We start from the raw sequence: 12,685 nt of genomic DNA on the forward strand, positions 1-12,685 counted from the left end.
CACCCAAAGTTTAGGTTATTAAAAGAAAAAAAGTTACAAGTTTTGGCTTCTTGGTCACTGGTATTTTCACACTATTAAAATTGTGGGAGATTTTAAAAAAGAAGACAATTAAGAGCATTAATAATATGAGACAATGTTCATAGTAATAATGCCATTAGTTATTCCAATGTGTGTTTATCTTTTGACTGATGAAATCAATCTCAGTTCCAGGAAAAAGATCCTTCAGGTCATCACGACTAAGGCTTTTCAAAGCCTCCTCATCAATACTGGCAGCTGCAGACATTGATAAAACAAATATAAGTTTATATGTGAGACACATTCCAGCTCCCATTGTTGACATTTATTTATAGTCTAAAAAAGAATATTTGCAACCATAAGATAATTATTTTTATTCTAATTATTAATATGCACGAAATTCACCTACTGCAATATGTATTTTCAGAATAAATACTTTCCAAATGATTCTTAGTTGAAAGGGAAATTAAACCTCAGCCTTTTAAGAAGGATTTATAAAATACAATGTAACTGGTTATAGAAAAATGGACCAATTGACCACATTATCAACAAAACTATGACTTATGTTGCTGCTTCTGACAGCCCATTAAAATATATATTACTCATAGTTCATAAACTGGTGCATTACATTAACCAATTTGTACATAATTAATACTTAGCAAGACAAATTTATTAATTAATTCAAATCATAAAACAGTTTGTTTGACAACAATATCTATTAGTAGATCCACAAACAGATTAATATTAACATTAACTGATTCAATTACAAAGATGCATTTTGGGAAATTAAAAGCATTCATTGCAGCAATAATTATTTTTGTGAAAATTCATTTTTTTATTCTATACTTTGGACATTTATATTTCATCCTAATAAACCATTTAAAAAGGAACAAGTTCAAATTCAACATAAAACTGACAAACATTGATGTATAATAATAGTAAATAATGTATAAATGGAAAAAAAATGAGTGTAGTTTGTATGTGGAACAGACTAAATTATACACAATAATGCTTTCGGTTTATTTCTTTCAAAATAAACTAACAGTTGGGAGCTGATACAACTTGACTTACTCATTTTCTCTCACTGTAGTTGTTATCCACAGCACTTAAGCAAGGCATTTTTTGCATACAGGGACAGACAACATCCAGCTAACAGTGTGCAACATTAATGTGATCAAAGCTACCAATGCAGACGCTAACTTTGCTTAATAATCACCAAATATGAATGAAAAACATGACTTACCCTCCAACACTGACAGTACGGTGTTGTCAAAATCTTCCATGCTGACAGAGTTCTCCTGCTCGCTGAAGCCTTAACACGTAGTACCTGGTAAAGACCCACAGAGTGAGCTAGCTAGCTAAAGTTCACATTGGCTAACGTTAGCTAGCTTGTTTAGCAGCCCCTGTGGAGAACATGTGACAACATACATTTATTTGTTAATATTTCATATCAACCAACTGTCCATCATTTATCTGGGGACATGTCTCATGTTGTAGGTGTTTATCACAGATGTTGATGATGACAGAGGCAGGGGGCTCCCACTTAAAACACTGTGGCCCAAGGCAGTGCTACCTTTACCTCAGTCATATATGGGGATGATATGGGGAAAAAAATCATATCACCATTTATTTTTTGTAAAAATATGATCAAAATACAATTTTTTTCATTAAAATCATTTTAACTATTTTAAAGTTATTTACCAATAAAACAAACCAATTCACCTACTTAAAATCATCACCCTAAATGGAAAAAAGGAATAAAAGATCATTTAAGACAAGGTCATTTTCAAATATTTTTTTTTAAATTGTATGTAAGCAATTTATCAAACTGGTTCCAAGTACAATGAACATCAAACAAAAGATCTGACATGTTCTTATAGTCACACAGTCTTTTAACTATAGTGTTGTTTGCATGGGTTTTTTCCGGGTACTCCGGCTTCCTCCCACAATCCAAAAACATGACTATAAGATTGAATGGAGTCTCTAAATTGCCCATAGTAGTGAATGAGAGTGAGTGGTTGTCTGTCTGTGTTGCCCTGTGATGGACTGGTGCCCTGTCCAGGGTGTACCCCCACCCAGCGCCCAATGATAGCCAGAGATTGGCACCGGCAGACCCCCGTGACCCTGTCAAACAGGAATAAGTGGGTCTGAAAATGAATGAAATGAATGAACTATAGTGTAGCATTAGCATTAGCATCACTTGCTACATAACAAGGCATCATATCAGTCTAGTGATTTCTATTTGTTATTGAGGTAACACACATATTAATAAAATCCTACTTTAAGCAGTGTTTGAACACCTCATTTTACACAGTTTAGACCAGGGGTCCCCAATCCTGGTCCTCAAGAGCCACTATCCAGCATGTTTTAGATGTTTCCCTCTTCCAACACACCTGATTCAAATGATTACCTCATCATCAAGCTCTGCAGAAGCCTGATAACAATCCTGTTCAACATCCTGCAAACAGCAGGTCCACAGAGACAACTGCTAGGATAGTAAACCCCATATGCTTAAGTCACAGAAAAAGGCTTATACTGAGCTTTTAGATGAAAAGGTATATAGCATAAATGGATATCATGTTAAGCAGTTCATACACCTCACAACTGTGTAAAATATTGTCATTTACCTCTATTTATGTTCTAAAAATCTCACAACTAAAACCCTTATGTGTATTTATATCCTCAGATAGATAAATAAATATTTAGACATGGATAGAAATTATAACTTGAAATATTTAAAAAAATAATAATCAACCTTTGAAATGTATATAAATGTAGTTTTTTGTTCACAGGATACAGACATCACCAGCTGAGAACAGAAACCATTGTACCAAGTATTTGATTTAGTCTAGGACATGTGTAACAAACACAGAGTAGCCACACTAAACGCCATATTTGAACCTATATTTATCCCTTTTTTTTGCTATATTTTTGCTCCTTTTAATGCATTTTTGCTACATTACTCCCTTTCCTGCCACTTCTCCATCAAATTTCAATGCCTTTTCTGCATATTTTTTCAACTTTTAAGACATTTTCCGCACATATAAACCCTTGTCACCACTTACTTATGTTGACCAATTATTGTCACGTTTATCATCTTTTCACTATATTTCATGCTTATTTTGTCCAATTTAACCTCATTCACGATTTTTCATGCCCATTATTTGCCAGTTCAAACTAATTGTTCCTAATTTTTAAATTACATTACCCCTAATTTGCGAATATTAACCATTTTTTGTGAATTTTAAAATCTCTTTTCAGCATCTTTTCCACAGTTTTTGGTCACTTTTAACCCATTTTATTTCTGATTAAAACAATGATTTACATCTTTAAAATGACTACAAACTATGGCGCAAATAGTAATAAACGACCTGGATAACAGTGGATATTATTAAGATAAATAAATGTGGTTATCACAGATTCATAGAACAATGGACCATCATTTTGCTGACTTTATCGATGCTCCCCAAAAATCTCTCCCCTTTATTTCCCCTCATAGATGGCCCTGTCTCCACATGACTGTTCTTCAATGTTCATGCCTGTGATCAACCACCTTCAGGTACTGTGTACAGTTAAACGTACGAAGGTTAAGTAAAAAGCAATCTCGCCTCTTATAGGCAGTGTAATCTCCTTTAAACTTCCTTTTGTCCTTAGCTTAGCTTAGCTTAAATTTAGCACCTATGGCTTCTCTCTCCTCCCCTCCGCTCTCCTGCCCGGTGTGTCAGATGTTTAGTTACTCCTCGTCCTCCTTTAGGGACAATGGTAGTTGCATAAAGTGTAGCGTACTGTTAGATATGGAGGCGAGGATCAACAATCTGGAGAAGCGGTTCCGCACCCCTGATACCAAAACAGAAGCTAGCAAGCAGGACCTAGCCGGTGCGGACCGTGCTAGCTCTAGCTTAGCCTCCCCCCCGGCCAGCAATGATTGGGTTACTGTCCGTGGTAAGCATAGTCGAAGGTCAAAAAGCCGCTCGGGACACCACCATGTTCACGTCTCAAACAGGTTCTCCCCCCTCCGTGAGGACAACACACTCACCGGGGAACAAACTCTGATAATTGGCGACTCCATAGTGAGAAACGTGAAGCTAGCGAAGTCAGCGGGCATCGTGAGGTGCATCCCAGGGGCCAGAGCGGGCAACATAGAATCAAACCTAAAGTTGCTGGCAAAGAGTAATCGTAAGTTTGATAAGATAGTCCTCCATGTCGGCACTAATGACTCCCGACGTCGTCAGTCGGAAGCAACCAAAGTGAACATTGAATCAGTTTGTGCTTATGCTAAAACAATGTCGGACTCCGTAATTTTCTCTGGTCCCTTACCAAATCTGACCAGTGATGACATGTATAGCCGCATGTCATCATTTAACCGCTGGCTATCGAGGTGGTGTCGAGAAAACGAGGTGGGCTTCATTGATAATTGGAGATCCTTCTGGGGAAAACCGAACCTGATGAAGAGATGGAATCCATCCTACTTTGGAGGGAGCATCTCTACTATCAGAAAACATGGCACAGTCACTGTTATGACATCTCATGAATGAGACCATGTTACAGAGGTGGAGTCCTCCACGCCCCTCTGCGCTTGGCTTAGGACAGTTTCCCTCCCATTGCTATTATGATAGCTGTGTTCATCGCCATGACAACTGTTGTGATGGTGATGAATATTATTTTATGGAGACGGTGTCAGTCCCCCGACCCATATTTCACAATGATTTTAACATAAAATCAAATAAAAGAGCTATCAATTATAAAAATCTGAAAAAAATTAAAATCTCAAATCTAGAAACACCAAAACATAAAACCATTAGATGTGCTCTATTAAATATTAGATCACTGAGATCCAAATCTCTACTAGTAAATGACCTTATCTCAGAAAATAACTTTGATTTATTCTGTTTAACTGAAACATGGCTGTATCAAGATGAATATGTTAGTTTAAATGAAGCCACTCCTCCCAGTCATTTAAATACTCATATGCCACGAGACATAGGCCGTGGAGGTGGTGTAGCAGCTATTTATCATTCCTCTCTTCTAATCTATCCTAAACCAAAGGCCAATTACACTTCCTTTGAAAGCCTGGTTCTAAATTTATCTCATATCGAATCAAAAACCTGCCAGCCAGTCTTATTTGCGATAATTTACCGTCCTCCAGGCCCTTATTCTGAATTTCTATCAGAATTCTCTGAGTTTATATCAAACTTAGTCCTCAGTTCTGATAAAATACTGATAGTAGGAGATTTTAATATCCATGTGGACAAAGATAGTGATAGCCTGAGCTCAGCCTTTATGTCCCTAATAGACTCAGTTGGCTTTTTTCAAACTATTAATGAAGCTACTCATCGTTTAAATCATACTCTTGATCTTGTTCTAACATATGGCCTTGATATTAATGAACTAAAAGTCTACCCTGAAAATCCTCTGCTATCAGATCACTTTTTAATATCTTTTAACATTATCCTAGAGGATCTCGCACTGTGCAATAAAATAGTTACGAGTAGAAATCTGTCCAATAGTGCTGTGGCTAAATTTAAAGAGGCCATTCCTGCTGCCTTAAACTCAGTGCACCATCCAATAAATAACTATGACATTAATTATAACCCCTCTCAACTGGATCTGCTTGTCGATAGCTCTGCTAGTCTACTAAAATCCACCTTGGACTCAATTGCCCCATTGAGGGAAAAAACTATTAAACGTCAGAGGAAAGCTCCGTGGTTTAGCTCTGAAACTCACACACTCAAACAAACAACCCGTAAATTAGAGAGAATGTGGCGCTCCAATAAAACAGAGGAGTCACGAATACTCTGGCAAGAAAGCCATAGTAAATACATGACAGCCTTACGACATAGTCGATCTACATACTATTCCTCACTAATTGAAGAAAATAAAAATAATCCGAGGTACCTTTTCAGCACTGTCACCAGGCTAACACAAAGTCAGAGCTCTATTGAGCCCATGATTCCTCTAGCCCTCAGCTGTGAGGACTTTATGACATTTTTTAACGATTTTTAACGATCTAATTCATAAGATTAGAGATAAAATAAGCCACTCCCTGCCTTCACCTGGGCCTGCTGTACCATTAAATGTAAATAGGCCTAACCTAAACTGTTTCACACATATAGGACTTCAGGAACTTAACTCTATTATTTCATCCTCCAAACCATCGACCTGCCTTTCAGATCCGATCCCAACTAAGCTGTTTAAAGAAGTTGTTCCCCTAGTCTGCCCATCTTTGTTGGAGACAATAAATATATCCCTATCAATAAGCTACGTGCCACAGTCCTTTAAAGTAGCTGTAATCAAACCCCTTCTCAAAAAACCTACTCTTGATTCCAGCACTTTAGCAAACTACAGGCCTATATCTAATCTTCCTTTTATTTCAAAGATTCTTGAGAAAGTTGTGGCGGCTCAGCTCTGTGAATTTCTTCAAAACAACACCCTGTTCGAGGACTTCCAGTCAGGTTTTAGAGCTCAACACAGCACAGAGACTGCTTTAGTTAAAGTAACTAATGATCTACTCTGGGCTTCAGATGAAGGACGACTCTCAGTCCTGGTTTTATTAGATCTTAGTGCAGCTTTTGACACTATAGATCACTATATTCTACTAGAGAGATTAGAGAAATTACTTGGAATCACAGGGACTGCCCTAAACTGGTTTAAGTCCTACCTATCTGATAGGTACCAGTTTGTACACGTGAATAATAAGTCTTCTGTGTACACTAAAGTAAGCTACGGGGTTCCTCAGGGCTCTGTGCTAGGTCCAATCCTCTTCTGTATCTATATGATCCCCCTTGGTAATGTTATGAGAAAATACTCTGTTAACTTTCACTGCTATGCTGATGATACCCAACTGTATGTATCAATGAAGCCAGGTGAGACAAATCAGCTATCTAAACTTGAGGCCTGTCTAAAGGACATTAGGGCCTGGATGGACCAAAATTTTCTTCTTCTCAACTCAGACAAGACTGAGGTCATTGTACTGGGCCCACGATAGGTGGGCCATTTGCACCTTAGAGAAACCTATGCTAGCCTAACTGCCCTAGATGGCATTACTCTGGCACAAAGCACAACTGTTAGAAACCTTGGGGTTCTATTTGATCAGGATTTATCCTTCAACTCTCACATAAAACAAACTTCAAGAACTGCCTTCTTTCATCTCCGTAACATTGCTAAAATCAGATCTATCCTGTCTCAGGGCGACGCCGAAAAACTAGTCCATGCTTTTGTTACCTCTAGACTGGATTATTGTAATTCTCTTTTAGCAGGCTGCCCGAGCAAGTCACTTAAGACACTTCAGCTGGTTCAAAATGCTGCAGCACGTGTACTGACTAAAACTAGGAGAAGAGATCACATTACTCCTGTATTAGCCTCTCTGCATTGGCTTCCCATAAAATATAGAATAGAATTCAAGATTCTTCTTCTCACTTATAAAGCCCTAAATGGACAGGCACCAGTCTATCTCAAGGAGCTTGTAGTGCCATACAATCCCCCCAGAACACTACGCTCTCAAAATGCTGGACTACTCGTTGTTCCATTTGTCTCTAGAAGTAGTATAGGAGGAAGAGCTTTCAGTTATCAGGCCCCACTTCTCTGAAACCATCTACCAACCACGGTTCGGGGGGCAGACACCCTCTCTACCTTTAAGGTTAGGCTCAAAACATTCCTCTTTGGTAAAGCTTTTAGTTAGGAACCAGCTCATAGCTCATAATTAAGATGCAATAGGCATAGACTGCTGGGGGGGTCTGGCATGCTCGGTTGGAGAGAGGTTGGAGAGGGCGTTAAGAGAGAGGTCATTTAGGTTAGAGAGGGACCGGAGAGGGTCCCATTCCTCTCTCAAACACTCCCTCTATGTCTGCTTCTTCCCTTGTGTGTTTGCTCCTGTACTCCTTCTGGCTTTTGTCTTGCAGGTCCGTGGGATCCTCAGTGTGGAGTTACAGAGTCTCAACAACTCTGTCTCCACCCTTTCCTCTACACACACCCAACACAGCATAACGTGGATGGCTGTTCATCATAGGAATGGGATCCACACAAGGTTCCTGCTGCTTAACAGAAGGTTTTCCTTGCCGCCATGATGAATTCATGTTGGGTGTGGGATACATATGTATGTGTATATACGTATATATGCATATGTGTGTATCCATAAAATGAAGAGTCCGTCCTTAAGACTGCTCTACTGTAAAGTGTCTTGAGATACCATTGGTTATGATTTGGCGCTATACAAATAAAGATTGATTGATTGATTGATTGATTGATTGATACTTACTCAGGAGAAAAACACAGACATAGTGTGAAAGCCCAAAGCTGCAGATAGGAGAGAATAGGAAACATCTGGAACAGCCCCTGATTCAAAGAAAGACTAATACGTCCCAGAATTAACATCCTTCCCACAGATGAGACACTAATACTAAGCTACTCTTAAACGGTAAATCTCATACCATCTTTTGGCACAGAGGACAATCTAACAAGTCAATTATGATTACAGTGACCAGCAATTTTTCCATTTACAATTGAATCACAATTTATTGATTTTTTAGCCTCAGAAATCAAATTACACTTACAGTACGTTATCATTTACTTTACAATTAATCAGAAATACTCAACCAGAAATAGATAACCTAATGAAAATTCATCTTTCTCTTCTGTTAGCTTTCTGTTAGCATCTCATATGATAACGGGTCTTAAGTCAGCTGTAAAATACACTTTTAAAATGGTAAAATGTGGGAAAGCTTGATATAAACATTTTAATAATATTTTAACTACATATGTGTAGAACATGTTCACCAGTTTTGCATTAAGTAAACATTGCAATTACAATTGCAAAGTAAATTATCTGAACTTAACTAGAATTTAATGAGATTACGACAGATTTTTTAAATTACAATTATAACTACACCATCTTTGTAATTAATTATCAATTACATGATTACAATTATAACTGACTACCCCTGCTCAGAAGCTGCCAGCTAATAATGGTAATCTACTTATAACATGTTTTCTTGTGTTTCAGGTTGTTTACCAAAGCAGTGACAGTGCACCAGTCGTGAAGAGTGGGAATAAGATTGACATGGATCAGTCCATGAGGAGAGAAACTGACCACCAAACACCTGCTGATGAGTGGATAGATATCTTTAGAAATGGTTCGCTAATGAAAAAGGTGCTGCAGGCTGGAAGAGGAAGATACAGTAGGCCACATGTTGGACAGATTGTAAAGATTCATCTAATAACACGTCTGTTGGATGGGATGCTGATCAAAAAGGACCCGGAGTTGTCGTTCACTTTGGGAGACGGGAAAGTGTTCCGGGCAGTGGATGTAGCGGTGCGATTCATGGGAATGGGAGAGAAGGCGCTCTTCCAGGTTAAGTCAGCGGTTGAGTTGGAAATTACGCTCCTGGAAGCTACTGATGCTCCAGACCTGAAGCTGCTGCCCCCCACTGAGAAGATTGATCTGGCCACCTGCAAGAGGGAGCAAGGGGGTTGGAGCTGGAAGTGGCTGCTTGGTGCCACTGCAGTAGCCATTAGCGGCATCGCTCTGTCTGTGGCCATCTATGCTAGAAAGTGATTGAAGAACTGTAGTAACGACACGACTTAAACACTGGAGCACATCTGGCAGAGCATTCTGACCATGTGGTCCATGAGGGTGAAAATATTAATCAGTTTATGACCTCCTCACTGTCACTCTCTGTTCTCTGCTATGTATGTGTGACAAATGATGTCATCATCCTCTACAGTTACAAGATGCATTTTGTAGAGGAACAAATGAGAATTAATATTCAAAAATATGAATTATTAATATGAATATGTTTGTTTTCCAGGAGTGCATCTGAAATTGATGTTTAATAAAAGTTTAAATGTAAAAAAAAAACAATGTGTACATTTTTATTTTACAAGCATCTATTCACATAGGTTACAAGCATAATGATGATAAATACAGGGTGACTACAGGTAGAAAGAATATAATAATATATATTTATGACTTTTTAATACCACCTTAAGAAAATTTAAGACTAAACTTATGATGGAAATACAGACCAAAGGGAAATATATTGTTTTACAATTAAAGGCATTGATGACAGTTAATATAATGTACAATAAAGAAAAATGAAAATATTCAGTTGTTTAAGAACATTATCCAAATGTGTTTATTAATGTGGAAAGAAAACAAAAATATCAACATTGTCTAAAATGATATTTATTGTAGCACAATTCTTACAACATTTAATACCAGTGAACAATAACCAGAAATCAAAACTGACTGGAACCTGTGAGCAAACCAAACACCAAAGTGCTTTTATCAGATCCTTCACTGTGTAATGCCATTTGTGGAGCTTTGATCTAAAATTAATACTTCTAAGAAAATGTCAATAACTTGACTAAAACTGACTTTTGAAGGAAAAAATAAATGATCAATCAATACAAATATTTCCATCAAAGAAGCCACTATACCGTACTATTTGCTTATATGAATTGTCACTGACCAACCCCTATTAACAGCTTCATTTCTGTCCTGGCTAATGAAACCTTATATTTCTATTATGGGCAGACCTTAGACATAACAATGTGAACACACACTTTTCATATGAAATGTTGTGAAAACAGAAATACTGATGCACTTTTTTTCACTGTAAATAAATACACTTGACTGCATTTTTGGAACCTTGGACTACTTTTTAAGGCTACCCATGAGGCCATTCTTACAATAATGTTATGTTATGGCTAAAGGACACATATGAGGACAGGAGTGGATTGTTCTGTTAAATAACATTGTATTTATTATAAAATGTGCTACTCTATAGAAAGTTCAATATTAGCTTTTTGCTGATATCCGATATTGTCCAACACTAAATTTCCAATTTCTTCAGTAATAGAAAAAGTCATGTTTGTTTTTGAATATTTTTTTCTTATTAATTAATCAATTATTTGTTTATTTATTTATTTTATATTTTGAAAAATTAACATCATTCATATATTTTTCATTTTCATTTTTATTATGTTGTCTTAAACAACAGCACATACAGTATTTTTTCAATATCTGTGGAAAAACCAATATAACATTTGATAATATAGCCCATCCCTAATAGAAAGCATATATTCTATGAACAGGTCTGATCTCCTGTTAGATTCATTAGCACAATGATTCTCAACTGGTGGGTCGGGACCCAAAAGTGGGTCGCAGACCTATGCTGGGTGGGTCATAGACAGCTGGTCAAAAGTAAATGAATGCTTAATATTTCTCATGTTGGACTTGTCTTTTATTTTGAAAGAAATTTTCTTTTGCATATCATGCTGTGAAATGCATGTTACACAGGAAAATATAGAGATTTATGTTTTAAAAAAGATTATTTTCAACAGCTAATTGAGAAAAAATTAATTTGTGGTTGAATTCTAAAAAAAAAAAAATTGGGTCACAATTGAATGACCATGGTAAAATGTGGGTCCCAGGGTGAGACCAGATGAGAACCCCTACCTTAGCAGAAACCTCTCATGTTGCCAAAGATGTAAACCATCACAGGAGGAAGGTAAACAACGACGGTCACTATCATGTTGTTGGTGATGATCTGCAGAGCCTTCTTCTTCATTGGGTGGAGACCGTCCTTCCACTGTGAGACTTCCTCAGCATCCACAGTACTGAGGAGTTACAGATGATGATGACAGGGAGAGCTATGACATACATAAACATGGTCCAGGGACTGTGGTTCAGCTCATCTATGACTGTGGAAATGGTTCCTTTAGCTAAAGTGATGGCCCACAATGCAGCAGCCATGAGGATGCCAACAGTTGGACTCCTGTGGGTGTGATAAAAGACTGGGTGGACCACTGCCAGGTAGGAGTCAAAACACATGCAGGCCGTGAGGAGAGGTCGTCCAGTCAGGTTTAAATCATACAGAAAGTCACTCCACATCTGGACAGGCTGGAAAAGCCAGAAAAGGAAGTTAAACAACCAAGAGGGAATGAACAACAAGAAGAGCAGGTCCATGATGGTGATGTTGAGCATGAAGACATCATTAGGGGTGACATAGTTTCCTCTTTTGTGTCTTTTGAACAACTCCCAGAGAACAGCAGCACAAGCAGGACATCCAACCACAGAGAAGAGAGCGCTGAAGGTCGTCCAGACTGTAATGTCTGCTATCATGTCCCCACAATGTCCACTTTCCTCTGGTCCTTCACTGCAGTTGGACGTCACATTGTGAGAGTCAGGATAGGGAAACATTTCAAACCTTTTGTTCTCTGATAAAATATAACTGAAATAAGCCAGTCACCATGACAACACAAAATATCCTTCTTTCTTTGATGATTTTCCTCATTTGCACCTGATCACAAGGATCTGATTTTCCCTTTGATTCAGATACTGTAAATATTTGGTTCAGATGTATTGTATGGAAATGTATATTTAAATATGTGTAACCAAGGATTACGTTTCATATGCTGTGAGTTGAAATTTACATGTTTGGTCCAGATGTTTTTGGTTCAAATATCAGCAGCTTGGGATCCAGTAAAACCAGGTGGAGGAAAAAAGTAGCTCAACATGGAGGAAATAACTTTTTATTCAAATAAATCTGAAACAAAACCTACATTAATAATAAATAGTCTGTTTATGATCATAACTACTCCACCTGCAGGTGGATCACAGACTTCCTGTCTGACAGGAAGCAGCACGTGAAGCTGGGAAAAACCATCTCTG

This window comes from Gouania willdenowi, unplaced genomic scaffold (genome assembly GCF_900634775.1).
Source record: "Gouania willdenowi unplaced genomic scaffold, fGouWil2.1 scaffold_172_arrow_ctg1, whole genome shotgun sequence".
Classification (NCBI taxonomy): Eukaryota; Metazoa; Chordata; class Actinopteri; order Blenniiformes; family Gobiesocidae; genus Gouania; species Gouania willdenowi.